Genomic DNA, 14,642 nt, shown 5'->3' on the forward strand with positions numbered 1-14,642 from the left:
CAAGCAGCTTAGGGTGGCATACATGAAATCACACTATTTTTACCTCCAGGTCAAACCTACAAGGTAGGTCAAGCTGACACATGTTGACTTCCAAAGGCCAGACAGTGAATTTCATGGCTGGGCAGCGAATTGAGCGTGTCTCCTCAGCAAAAATGCAACACTATCAGCTCTTCTACCATGCCTCTCAAAATCTACACCAGACTCCCACAAGTCAGTGCCCTCCAGATGTTTTGGTCTACACCACCCCTTGGCCCCAAACATCTGCATGGCACCAGGTGGGTGCAAGAGAAGGCCTTCAAGAAGACTGGCACTATACCCCAGAAGTGGTCATGCCCATTATATGGCTTTGCATAGAATTCAATCTTCTGGAGGTCTAAGTCCACGACAAGCCACCCTCAGTAAATAATAATAATCTAGCAAATATTCTACGATTTATAAATCACTTTAAGAGTCTGTAAAGGGCTTCACATATATAATGCTGGAATCCTTAGAACCCCACGCAGTAGGTCAGTATTATTGTAGCCCCTATTATAAATGGGGGATGAGGCTGAGAGACACTGGCTCACTCAAAGCAACCTAGTGAGATCATAGAACATCATGAGAGAGACAAACCAGGAACTTTACAAATTTGCACCTTGGTCTCTTAGCCGTTGTGATACATCAGTTCTTGAAACTGCTTAGTGATCCACACACATTGACTGGCATTCACAAAGGTCTGCAGGCACACATTAACTATCACGACAACACATACAACCACACAAAATCAGATGGATAATACTGGGGGAAGGTCTGAGCCTTATTGTCCCTGGGCAAGTTGCTCAATTTCAAGCCTACGTGTGGCATCTGCATTGACACCTATTGAGCAAACAGGTACAGTACGGCAAAGGAGCAAAGGGAATAGCCATTCACAAGGATCTCCAGTTTGTAACCCACTGGCCTAGACGAAACTTTCCCTTCCAGAAGTTTCCGATTGCGCTCAGTTTCTACATATGTGAAGAACTATCTCAGGAACATATGAAGACCACAAAACTCATTACCTCAGCAGTTTGGATTAACCAAGGAATGTGGTTATATAAGCAAGAGACTTAAAAGTTTCCACTCAAAACTCCAACCTTGGATGTCGAAAGTTCCTTTCTGAAGTATCAAATGCAAATACAGCAGCTCATGTGCCATAAGCATTAGGGCGCCGAGCTACATAAATCTAGGTAAAATGGAAAATAGGAAACCATACAGGGAATGGTTTAAAGACGCCATATGTCTTACTTCTACAATGATTCTAACTGAAATGCCGGAAGACGTCTAAAATTCCAGGTCTGGAAATTTCACCATCAAGAGAGGCAGGCTTTCCACAAACTTAAATTACAAATTGGTGGCTTTCTGGTTATCATGACCAAAACGCCTTGGTCACAACATCAGAAATAAAGTCTCTCCTTCTTGCATTCTATCATGAGATAGGCTGTGCCATTGCTCAGTGATAGAAGTATCTGTTTTGCATGCAGAATGTCTTGGGTTCAATCCTGGCGTCTCCTGGTAGGGCTGTGAATGTTTCAAATCCTCAATATTGAGCTCGATGGACCAATGGTTTGACTCAATGTAAGGCAGCCTCCTACGTTTCCTATAAGTACAGCTGGGAGTACATAAGCCATAACTTTTGCAGATACATTTATTTACAAGGCTTGTCTTAAACTGAGGCAAAGAGGAGTGACACAGATACTCACAGACAAACACACGCTACCTTGAAACAGTTATTAAAAGCTTCCGATCTCCATCAAGATAAAATTATCCGTCACTAAGACCCATTAGAAGCAATGGGAATTAAAGTTAGACATGCGCCATTAGTTTATATGGAATTTAGGCTGCAACCCTGCCCCCCAGGCCTCAATTAATTGAGTCTTACTTCTGAGTAGACACAGTTAGGACTGCAAGTGTGGCTTTCTCTAGCTGGATCAAGAGTGTAGTATTTAACTGATCAGCTTCTCAAAAGCTGTCTTGGGCTACATGGGTATTACTTATAGCAATACACATCCACCCCCAATCATGTTTTATCTATCGTTAAAATACGTCCTTATGAGGGCTTTTTTTTTCAGCCAGCACCTCTCAGGTGAGAGCCACTGCCATTCTAAAAGAACAAGGGAGGCGTTTGTGATGAATATAGAAGTATAGCACTGGTCCTTATTAACAAGTCCCTATCGGATATGTCAAAATCTCCTCAAAATTAACACACATGCCCTGCAATTTGAGAATTACAAAAAATTCTGCACTTTTAAGTTCTCACACCTAAGCAGGCGCTAACTGCTTTGACACTCAAATTGGCCCTGTTATAGAACCTGTCTGAGAAACATCTGTCAATCCGTCTATAAAGTAACAGCCGCCATTCGGGATGAAACCGAACTCTCACATGCAATAGACTCCACTGTCTGTAAATGCCTCGGATTCAATGTTTTAAAAATTGCATTTTATCATCAGAAGTGCTCTGCACAAGCAGACTCTTAACCTCAGGTGTGACCCTCAGACTGTTAAAGTCATTTGGGGAAAGGGCTTTAAAGAATGTTGGACAGGTGAATGATTTACTGCTGTATGATGTTTTCTTCGCTGCCTCTATTTCAGGGCTGGGCAAATGACTTTAGCACACATTTCATTTCTCGTCTCCCGTTGCCACTATCAAAACAACTTGGAAGTGGGGACTCTGCGTTAGACCTAGAAACAGTCTCCCGCCTGGGACAACTCAGTGCATCTATTAAAAGACTGGCCTTGGCAACACGACCCACATAAACGAATGCTAAACTCACAGAAAGAAACACTGCAATTTTATATACTGCTGTTTTATCGTGGGCTTTGACCATATATATATATTTTAATGAATAGCTCTGCTTTGTGCGTGTATATATATGTTTGTGTGTGTGTGTGTGTGTGTGCGCGCGTGCGTGCGTGCCAAAGATGGCTTGCAAGAAGACAATAAGAACTTACAAATATCAATGGCAAGAGTCATTTCCTGAATGGATAGAACTTAGCACTTAGAAACAATTTGTAAGGAAGGAACCATTTGTAAATTATTATTATTATTATTATTATTATTATTATTATTATTAATTTATTTGTACCACACTCATCTGACTAGGTTGCCCCAGCCACTCTGGGCAGCTTCCAACAAATATATAAACATAATAAAACATCAAACATTAAGGGCTGCCTTCAGATGTCTTCTAAAAGTTGTATAGTTAATTTTCTCCTTGAAATCTGATGGGAGAGTATTCCACAGGGCAGTCACCACTAATGAGAAGGCCCTCTGCCTGGTTCCCTGTAACTCCACAGAGGGAAGAGGCAAGAGCTCAGTAGTAGAGCAGAAGAACCCAGGTTCAATCCCTAGTGTCTCTAAGGTAGGGCTGGGAGATGTCCACGGTTGGAACCCTGGAAAACTGGTGCCAGTCTGGTATCCCCTCACTCACTCACTCACTCATCCAATTCTCTTGTGCTCCCCAAAGAATTAGATCAGATTTATCCAGTAGGAAGGGATGAAAGCTGGCCAGGAAGGGATGAAAGCTCCATGCTGATCTTCTCCCCAACTCTGTTGGGGAACTTTGTGCCCATTAAGTCACGTAAATGTTGGCTCATTTCATGGGAGCTTGCTATCTCCCTTTCCCCACCTCCCCACCCCAGAGCATTCAGTCCAAGTTCTTACCTCCAGAACCATGGAGGAAAGACAAGACAAGGTGCAGAGATCCTAGAGGACCAAGCCCCATCCTGTTTTGGGGTGAACATGGAATGTGGCCAGAAACCTCAAGCCTAGTTACTTTTACTGGATATATAGGACTATAAATTAGGTTTACAGCATTTCGCCAAAGCCAAGGTGTTCAACACAAACATACTTCCAAATTTAGGATGCAATCCAATACACATTTACCTGACAATTTGGTTCCATTCAAGCATAGGAATACGCTTGTTCTTATTTCTGAGCTCCTACAGCAAAATTCCATAATATATACAATGTTGGCAGTTATTGGTCTCCGCATCTATCCCCCCCCCCCCCGATTTGGTGGCATCAGAAATGTTCAAGGCATGGCCCCCAGGTGCATACAGTGGTACCCCGCAGGACGAACGCCTCGGAAGACGAAAAACTCACTAGACGAAGGAGTTTTCTGTTTTCTTAGCCGCTTCGCAAGACGCATTTCCCTATGGGCTTGCTCCGGGGATAGCGGGGAAGCGTGCGCGCCTTCCCCTCTGTTCCCGGATATTGCGGGGCAGGCAACGGGGAGAAGCAATCTTCTCCCCGCCGGCCCTTGCTTTAAAACAGGTCCGGGGACAGAGGGGAAGGCGCGCGGCGCTTCGCCTCTGTCCCCGGACGGTCTCCATAGGAACGCATTGATTGATTTTCAGTGCATTCCTATGGGAAACCGTGCTTCGCAAGACGAAAAACTCGCAAGAAGAAAAAACTTGCGGAACAAATTAATTTCGTCTTGCGAGGCAGCACTGTAATTGGGTGCAAGGCGCATAGCCTCAGGGTCTGCAATGTTGCTCATGGCACTTGGGCAGACTTTTCTTGAAAGGGTATACGTTGCCATCTCCCAGTCAGGGCTGATGATTTCATATGAGCTAATCTCCCGACTGTGGTTTCTTTAAATCAGGGATGGGGAACCTGTGGCTTCCTAGAAGTTACTGGACTCCAACTCCAATCAACCTCAGTCAATGGCCATGCTGACTGGAGCTGATGGGTGCTTAAGCCCAACATCTGGACCACAAGTTCCCTAACCCTGCTTTAGATGTAAGCAACACAAACCACACTTTAGCAAAGTGATACAAAGTTAGGTCTGGGCAACAGCCGGCTTTCAACATCATGATAAATGACCAACTAAACATCACAATATATCACGATGTCTGAAATAAGGATGGAGCTAGGAATTGGTTGGCTTCATGGTTTCCCTCACATTGTGATTTTTTGCATAGAGCACGCACGCACACACACACGATTCACGATATATTGCCATGTCAAAAATTATGAAACCATTTTTATGATATGGGCTTCAAACCAGTTTTTGGTGATATATCAATATATCACCTAATGCTGGCTGTTTGCTGTAATAAACATTGACTGACTGACAATATATCGCCTGGCCCTATCCAGTGGTACCTCGGGTTAAGAACTTAATTCGTTCTGAAGGACCGTTCTTAACCTGAAACTGTTCATAACCGGAGGTACCACTTTAGCTAATGGGGCCTCCCGCTGCCGCCACACCACCATCACACGATTTCTGTTCTCATCCAGAAGCAAAGTTCTTAACCCGAGGTACTATTTCAGGGTTAGAGGAGTCTGTAACCTGAAGCGTCTGTAACCTGAGGTACTTCATATTCTTGATTGTGCATTTTGAGATGTGATGCTTGTCAAGGAGAGGAGCAATTCTGTCCATTCTTGTCAATGCAACTTGGAAATGCCAGAATTCCCTTTTCTACAAAACTACTGAAAGCACATTCTCTACGGTGGACATATGAATTGCTGGATCAGTTGGACCATTCTGTTTCAAATAGTGGACATGAAGGGAAAGGTCTTATCATATTCATCCCAAATAGCTAATGTATGTATATATGTATGTATGTATGTATGTACGTATGCAGACACCCTTTGCATATGGAAGGTCCATTTAGCGGCAATAGGATACAGGCATAGACAGACATAAAACTACTTCCATAAATATGACCAATCTCTCTCTCTCTCTTTTTAAAAAAAGCCTTCTAAAACAATGGCGATCTCTGTATCTTGCAAGGTACCCAATTTGCATCAGGCCACCCCCAACTCTCTCATGGGATTGCTGTGAGGAAGAATAAGTTAATAGGATTGTGAGGCATTTCACACATTTAAAAGCACTAAAACAACAACGGTAGCAAATCTGGCAATGCCCTTATTAGCACAACACGGTAATTGCACAGCCTGGCTGAGCGAACGCACAGATGAAATCCAGCCAAGACGATCACATCCTCAGATTTCCATCATTTTCCAGAAGCAATCTCAATTCTGCAGCAGTGAGAGCGGTCATATCCCCTGCCTATTTTTCTTTTCTCTTCTAGAATGAAGTCATGTCTTGTTTCAGGAAATTCTGTCTAATTAATCACCTTCCCAGCTTTAATCCCCAACTTCTCCTTTTTTTGAAATAATGACTGTAACAAAGACACATTTTGCGGGGGGGGGGGGGAGCAGGGATCATATAATTTCCTTGTACACATTAATTAAATCCCTTCTGCTAACTTTCTTTACTACTGCTGCTAGCATTGTGTAGGCATCTTCTACCAAATTCTCCCCCAGCCTTCCGTTATCTGGGTTACTGTACATTGCTATTCTAAGGCTTTCCCAGTTTATTTCCTTCTATAGAAACTTATTTGTAAAAGACAATTCTAATGCCTGCCACTACAGTGTTACAATTGATTTTAAGTTCCACCCTAAAACATACCTAAATTAGCTCAGCAATAGGCACTATGGATTTGCAACACCTGGTTTTCAACGTCATTATATATCACTAGCTAAACATCGTAATATACCAATATATCACAATGTCTGAAATAAGGGTGGAGTCATTGGGATGGCTTCACGGTTTTCCCCTCATTGCGATTTTTGCAGAACACACAAACACACATTTGTGATATATGGCCAGGTCAAAAATTATGAAACCAGTATCATGAGACGGACTTTAAACCGGTTTTGGACAATATATAGTCCAGCCCTAACAATACACATCATGATTTGCGATGTATTGCTAGGTCAAAAATTATGAAACAGTTTTGGACAATATATTGTTTTGGACGATATATTGATATGTCACCCAGTCCTAAACAACATAAAATATGGGCAACCTGCACATCCAAAACATGTGGTCTCTTTTACATTTCAATTAGCCACATCAGTATGCTTCGGAACATAAGGAACAGAAGAGGAGTTTTGGATTTGATATCCCACTTTATCACTACCCTAAGGAGTCTCAAAGAAGCTAACATTCTCCTTTCCCTTCCTCCCCCACAACAAACACTCTGTGAGGTGAGTGAGGCTGAGAGACTTCAGAGAAGTGTGACTAGCCCAAGGTCACCCAGCAGCTGCATGTGGAGGAAGCGAACCCGGTTCACCAGATTACGAGTCCATTGCTCCTAACCACTACACCATACTGACTCTCGACTACTACACCACACTGGCTCCAAATGTCCTCTGATTCACCCTCCCACAATTGGCAAAGCTTTTCCCTTGTCAAAAAGCTGTTCTGTAGAGTGACATTGGGGTGGCTTGGACCGCCACCAGACCATCAACTTAACTTTCACATGGTGCTAAACGTAGAGCCCTGAGAAGCTCAAAAGCCAGCACAACCCAAGCCAGGACGGCTCAAACCCTCCAAAGTTCCCTTTTGCTTCTGTGATTCGTAGTTCATGGGCGGCACAGAGAGTGTCATAAGAAACTATAAGAATGCTTTGCTGCACTGGTTCTCCAACATCATACCCAGGAAGGAGTGTGGTTCAATGGAAGAGCATCTGCTGCGTGAAAGCAGCATGAGAAGATCAGACAGAAATGCTAGTATTGCAATCAGGGAAGCTAGTGCAATATTCCCCGTGTCTTAATGCACCCTTTGTCCATCACTGGCAAAGTTACATGCAAGACACAACCACAAAACACTGGATGCATTCTAAGTCGACTCACAGGGTGTCCAAAAGACGTGCAAACAGCGTGCTATGGAAGAAGCCCCAGATATGCAGGAGGTCCTTGTCAACCACAAATGGAAAGGGTTCTGCGACAGAAGGAAGCCTGGAAGCCACTGGTGTAACTAGCAGAATCAATTAATTGTCTTTGGTGTGTGGTTCAGCAAACTGCACTCAAAAGGATTATGTCATAAAGTGCTGCTCTTTCTTCCACATGACTGGGTACAAACAGCAGGAAGCTGGCCTTCGATAGGGTGAAGTCAGTCTGCCTCTCTTTGCACGCTCCACCAAAACAGATGATCAAAAGTGATGGAACAGGAAGCCAAAGATGGCCTAAGAAAGCAAGGGGAGAGTTGACCTCATGCAGAAAAAGCAATTCTGGGACAGTCAGTCCTCATGTGAAAATTGGAAGGGGGGATGTGGCAGGGACACAAAACTTGGGATCGCAGCCAAGGTCTAGCTGACCTCAAAAGCAAGCTGAAGACTATAAAATGTTCCTTTTGTTTTTGATCAAGAAAATATACATAACTAACTGGTCCATTTGAGCAACTAACTCATCTATTTATCCATCCTCCTGTTTGTCAACCACCCAGAATGGCTGGGGCAACCCAGCCAGATGGGCAGGATACTAATTAATTAATTAATTAATTAATTAATAATATTTCAAATATACACTTCTTGTTTGCTAGGACACAAGTTATGTCAGTATTCCAAGCACAGGATGCCACTATTGAGAATATGAGATTTTCTTTGTTTCCTCAAGAGCACTTGTGTATCTAGCCAATGGTTATCACACCAGTGAAAATGCACATGACATTCTCTGGTGGACCTGTATGAAGCCTAGAAATTCCACCAGCCCCAGGAGACCTTATGTTCAGTCTTATAATGAAACCTCTCTCTCCAGTGATGATAAAGCCACAGTCATACGATGAACAAGAAAAGCAAAAGAGCAGGTACCCAACCACTGGTAGCCCAGAAAGTCAGAACTTCAGTCTTTATCATAATAATAGAATCGTAGAGTTGGAAGGGACCTAAATGGTCATCTAGACCAATCCCCTGCAAATCCAAGAACTTCAGCTAAAGCATCCCTGTCACATGGGCATCCAACCTCTCCTTAAAAACCTCCAAGGACGGAGATATTAAAAGCATATGCATTTTCTAAGTCTGGAGGCTTATCACTGGCAGACTTTAAAATGTCAGTGGTGCCAAACCTGTGGTGTCACCCTGCCCCCAAACCATAGTTGTCAACGCTTCCTTTTTTAAAGGGAAATTCCCTTATTCCGAATAGGATTCCTCGCAAGAAAAGGGAAAAGTTGACAGCTATGCTCCAAACGAGCTCTGACCTTAAACAGCCAGAACCCATGAGAAGGAAAAATCAGCAGGCACAGGGATACCCTAAAGTTTGTAGTAGTGGAGGGGGAAATATTTTGAAACTCCCCACCCCCCGTTACAGGATGTAGAGAAGGCACAACCCAAAAGCCGCCCAACAAAGACTAGCGTTAACAGCCACAGAACATCGCAGAAGGGAAATGTGAGAATTCTGAAATGAAGGATTGTGAAAGACTGAAACGTTCCATTGAAAGTCTTCATCTAAGAGTGTGCTTATGCAAAGAAAGCCAGATGTTTAAGTTTTAGAAGAAAGTAAATTTTAAAATGCAAGGCGGGGGTCGGAGCTTAGTGGCAGAATGCACATGTTCCATGCAGAATGTCGCAGATACAACAGCAGGCCAGGGAAGCTTTTTTTTAAAAAAAGGATTTCAGCAAATGCAGTTGGAAGAAGCCATCTGTCTGCAGTGCTGAGGAGCTGCTGCAACTGAGAATAGATGGCACTGGGGCTGCAAGAACCAGTAGTCTGGCTGATAACTACGCTGTTTCTTCGTATGTTTCCAATCTTAAAGGGCATGTTGGAGCTGAACTGGTTTTCCTAATCCCGGTGTATGGAAGTGAAAGCTGGACCATAAAGAAGGCTGATTGCCGAAGAATTGATGCTTTTGAATTGTGATGCTGGAGGAGACTCTTGAGAGTCCCATGGACTGCAAGAAGATCAAACCTCTCCATTCTTAAGGAAATCAGCCCTGAGTGCTCCCTGGAAGGACAGATCGTGAAGCTGAGGCTCCAATACTTTTGCCACCTCATGAGAAGAGAAGACTCCCTGGAAAAGACCCTGATGTTGGGAAAGATGGAGGGCACAAGGAGAAGGGGACGAGAGAGGACAAGATGGCTGGATAGCATTCTCAAAGCTACCAGCATGAGTTTGACCAAACTGTGGGAGGTAGTGGAAGACAGGAGTGCCTGGCGTGCTCTGGTCCATGGGGTCACGAAGAGGCGGACACGACTAAACAACAACAAATAATCCCGGTGCAGTGCTGACCCAAGCCAGTGAGAAACAAATCCTATTTGCAGAGCTAAATCCCAGTTTCTGCATCTTGGTCACACACTATGGCATGAAGGAATGTTGGGAACTGATTTTTCTGATGGAGATTTGATAGGATAAATATCCTCCCCCACCCCCACCCCGGCACCATATTCCCTATATTTTTGCAACTGGAAAATAGAACCTGCGTTAACAACTTTTAAGAATAAAACAAAAGACATCTTCAGCTGCTCCAATAAACCTTTGCTGGCTCAGCCCCCGCTGCTGCAAAAGCACTTGCAAAAGAAGTATTTCACAATAACTCTATGCATCGAAAATAAGGCTGCAGATCCCAGGGCAATTTACCAGCTGGGCTACAGTTTGTAAATCACATCTGTCTAGACTGTAAGTCAAGAGATAAACATCTGTCTAAAATCAGCTAACTAGGACAGCGAACGCTGCTAAAGAAATCAGGTTAACTATTGTAAAAAAAGGGGGGGGGGATCCATGGAAGTATCTTTTTAAAAAACCAGCTACATCAAATTAATCCACCAACACACACAAGCCAAAACATCTCTCAGTGAATTGAAACTAGCAGCCTGTTGATTACGGGATAAATTTTAGGCTGAAACTGACACTCAGAATTAAGATTTTGGAGTAGTGGTGGTGGTGGGGAGAAGTCACGCTTAGCAGGAAGTCACATGAGCACTATCACAGTCTTGGAGCACCTATCAAGTATTCATGCATTACATAGCGTCTGCATTTAATGTTTGTATTCCCAACAGATATGCGTGGAATGCACATTCATCCCTAACCTACTGAATGAGCCGGGGGTTTTTTTTATGTCAATTATAGTCACATGCCCGTAAAGACTCTCCAGTGCTTCCCTTCCGCAGACCATGTTGGTTTTGAGCTGCTATAGACTAATCAGCCCGGAGGCAAGGCCTTGTTCTGACCCTGGAAAAACAAAGCCTGATGACAAAACCTGCAGAGAAGCGCATTCTGAAAAGTGGTTGCTATCCCAGCCTTGTAAAGATGATCACAAAAACTTAGTATGCCTGCAGGGGAAATTTCTCTCCCTCTCTCTAAAGCCTGCTGAAAGGCTCGCATCCTTCTGGACGAAAGGTGTTTATTTCGTACTCTTTCGAAACCTCTCTGTTGTTTGTACCGTTTTTAAAAAACTATTTTCAGCTGTTCTTATGTTATGTAAATCACCTATAAAAGGCTATTCGTCATCACTGTTAGAATTATTTCCTTGCTGGCATCATGGAGGTGGGGGGGAAATAACTTCGGTTTAGGGCAAACATAGAGACTCTGGGAGAGATGTTGCAGTCATCCTGCTGCTGCTCTGAGTTAAGCCATGGTTTGGCTGAAACATGTCATCCTAACCCAGGTTTATCTCTCTCCTGACTAATCACAAGCTGTAAGCAAGGTTTATGGCTTGTGGTTTATCCAGAAAAGCAAAATCATAAGCTTGGGTTCAGATGACACACTAAGTCAAACACGGCTCCGCTCAGCAGAGCAGCACTAGAGCAACAAGAGGGGAGGAGCAAAATGGCCGCAATTGTCTCTCTGACAGACATTGTATTCACACTAAACCATGGTTTGGCTTATTGTGACATGCAAACCAGGCCATTATACCTGCATCTTTCCCCTGGCTCATATAACCTTAAAAAGATACCTATTAATATACTTTCTCTTTGCTAAGCTTTTTGGGCAGAGCAAAGGTCTTAATTCCCCTCCCCTGCACTCAAGTGGTTTTATTTATCCTTTTTGTTTATGAAGATTTTATTTTGAAATTAAGTTGGGAATACAAGCAACAAGACAGGCAGACCACCAATCAATACAACAAGATCACTAATTAACTGCAATGGGGAAATGAAACTGGTTGGCTTGGCTTGTGGGATAGGGTTAAGACAAGCTGAGGTGTCCGTTTGCTGAGAGTAGGGATGTGTAATTGAATCACAGTCAGGAAAGCGGGGAGAAATATGCATCTGTATTTGATTGGACTGTGGTCAAAAGCTTGAAGAAGCTGGAAAATGGAAACCATGGTGCCACAGTGCCTTTTTAAATACTGGAATTCTTTCTTTGTCATTCTTGCTGATTTTGTTCATTATCCTCACGTCTCCCGAGTTTTATCAAGCCGCTGCTGTTTAGAAGGTTGCTTGGAAGATTTCCAGTTATGTGCTAGGTAGGATTTCACTGCTACATAAAACTGTTTAAGAAGGTCTTAATGCCAGATACATTTTTTTTTAAAAAGTAGGCATTATATTTATATTCCTTTTCTAGCTGCCAGCTACCAAGAGCTCGTTTAAAATGCACCTTTTGATGAGTAAAGTAATGTTGCTGGTAGATGCCTTCCTTTGCTTTTAGGGTTAGAATGGGCACCTGGGTTCCTTTGTTTTCCCTCTTGGGGAAAACAAAACAGTTTGGAGATTTTATAGTAGTCCTTGGGTCACCTACCCACACAGAGCAATCTCATAAAGATATTTTGCCTGCATAGACCAAAATAACCTATTGCCTGCTACAAAAAACAACACCGGGGAGACGATCTGCAGAGAGTCTGTGTGTGGCAGTGGATAATGCTGGGGTAGTCAACACGGCGGCTTCCAGATGTTCTAGACAATTCCCATTATCCGTGACCATTGGTTATGCCGGGGGTGATGGGAGCTGAAGTCCAAAACATCTGGATGGCACCACATAAGCCACCCCTGGGATGAAGTGCTGGGCATGGATCAGGAAGACCCGAGTTCAGATCCCTGTTATGCCATTAAATCGATGAGGACAGGTCTCAGCCTCTCTTCTCTGCCTCTCTTAACTTAACCCGCCTCCCAGGGCCGTTGTGAAAGTAGCACAGCACTGTCTCATTTACACCACCTTAGAATAAAAGGCGAGGTATAAAGGTTGCAAGAACACGAAAATGGATAGGTTATGGATGCAGTGAGTGACCATTTTCTCACATCCCCCCAAAACTCAGCTTTCAGAAAGGTCACTGCCCATCTTGCATGTTGCAACGCGAAGGCGATTTAAGGCCTGGGGTGGGGTTGAGGCTGGGGGGGGGGGGAGAGAAGAACTATAAAGCCAAGATTCAAAACTGAAACAAACAATTTAGTGTTCTGCAGCCACAGATGTTATGGCTTCCAAGGCTCCTCCAGCTGCGCTACATATGAATTTCACAATTGTCTCTGCTCAGAAATGCAGGAAGGGCTTTCTGCTCCCTCCCTCCCTGCTTCACAACTAGCCATCCAAGTTTTTATCAGCATCGATCCTCCACATTCTCCAGCGGCTGCTGCCAAATGTTTTTACAAACATCCTGCAGGAATATGGACAGCCGTTTGGTGGCCGCTGGAGTAAGGTACCCCTGCCCGTACGGGCCAGTCTTGCCAGACTCTAGGGTTGTGCGCTCATCTCACTCTAGAGGCCGGGAGCCAGCGCTGTCCGCAGACACTTCCGGGTCACGTGGCCAGTGTGACAAGCTGCATCTGGCGAGCCAGCGCAGCACACGGAACGCCGTTTACCTTCCCGCTGGTAAGCGGTCCCTATTTATCTACTTGCACCCGGAGGTGCTTTCGAACTGCTAGGTTGGCAGGCGCTGGGACTGAACGATGGGAGCGCACCCCGCTGCGGGGATTCAAACCGCCGACCATGCGATCGGCAAGTCCTAGGCGCTGAGGTTTTACCCACAGCGCCACCCGCGTCCCTAGGCTGCTGGAGTACGCACGGTAAAAAAAAAAAAAGGGATGTGTTTGTTATTCTAAGGCACATCTCCATCTAGCAACCTCGATCCTTTGGAGAAAGGAATTGTGATGTGGCAGGATTTAAGAAAGACAAAATCAGACAAGCACAACTGCCCTCAACAAGTGTTGGCATCTGGAGTCACCAAGTAGCAGTATTCTCCACACTGATTGGCAAGCAGTGATCCAGGGTTTCATCAAACAGGGGTTTTGCCCCAGCCCTAAGTGGAGAGGCTATAGAATGAACATGGGACCTTCTGCATGCAAAGGATCATAGATTCATAGAATCATAGAGAGGAAGGGACCCCAAGGGTCATCTATTTCAACCATCTGCAATGCAGGAATCTCAGCTAAAGCATCCATGACAGATGGCCATCCAACCTCTGCTGAAAAACCTCCAAGGAAGGAGAGTCCACCATCTTTTGAGCGAGTCTGTTCCACTGTTGAGCAGCTCTTGCCACCAGAAAGTTCTTCCTGATGTTTAATCGGAATCTCCTTTCCTGTAACTTTAATCGACTGGTTCAGGTCCTAGCCTCAGGAGCAGAAGAAAACAAGCTACGATACCTTCTTTCAGTCTCCTCTTATCTAGACTAAACATACCCAATCCCTTCAACTGTTCCTCATCAGGCATCATTTCTGGTCACCTTGGTCACCCTCCTCTGCACACGTTCCACCTTCTCAATATCCTTCTTGAAATGTGGTGCCCAGAACTGGACATAGTACTCCAGCTGAGGTCTGACCAAGGCAGAAGGTACCAAGGTACTACAACATCCCCAAGTCTGGATTGTTTTTGTTACAAATTTATATTATAAATTAATTTATTATGAAATGGTACTTATTTTTTGGTGTATGAGAGATGGACTTTTTAAAAATTCCTCACTAATGAACAC

The 14,642-nt window shown here is 44.1% G+C and overlaps 1 protein-coding gene and 1 long non-coding RNA gene across 2 annotated transcripts in view; both read right to left on the reverse strand.

Annotated features, from left to right (window-relative positions):
* LOC309370038 overlaps positions 1–14,642 on the reverse strand; it is a 349,876-nt gene that overhangs the window by 150,436 nt on the left and 184,798 nt on the right. The window lies entirely within an intron of this gene.
* The window catches only part of FNDC3B (fibronectin type III domain containing 3B), a 259,170-nt gene that overhangs the window by 113,964 nt on the left and 130,564 nt on the right, over positions 1–14,642 (reverse strand). The window lies entirely within an intron of this gene.

The sequence above is a fragment of the Podarcis melisellensis genome, assembly GCF_964234715.1.
Source record: "Podarcis melisellensis genome assembly, chromosome: 5".
Lineage (NCBI taxonomy): Eukaryota > Metazoa > Chordata > Lepidosauria > Squamata > Lacertidae > Podarcis > Podarcis melisellensis.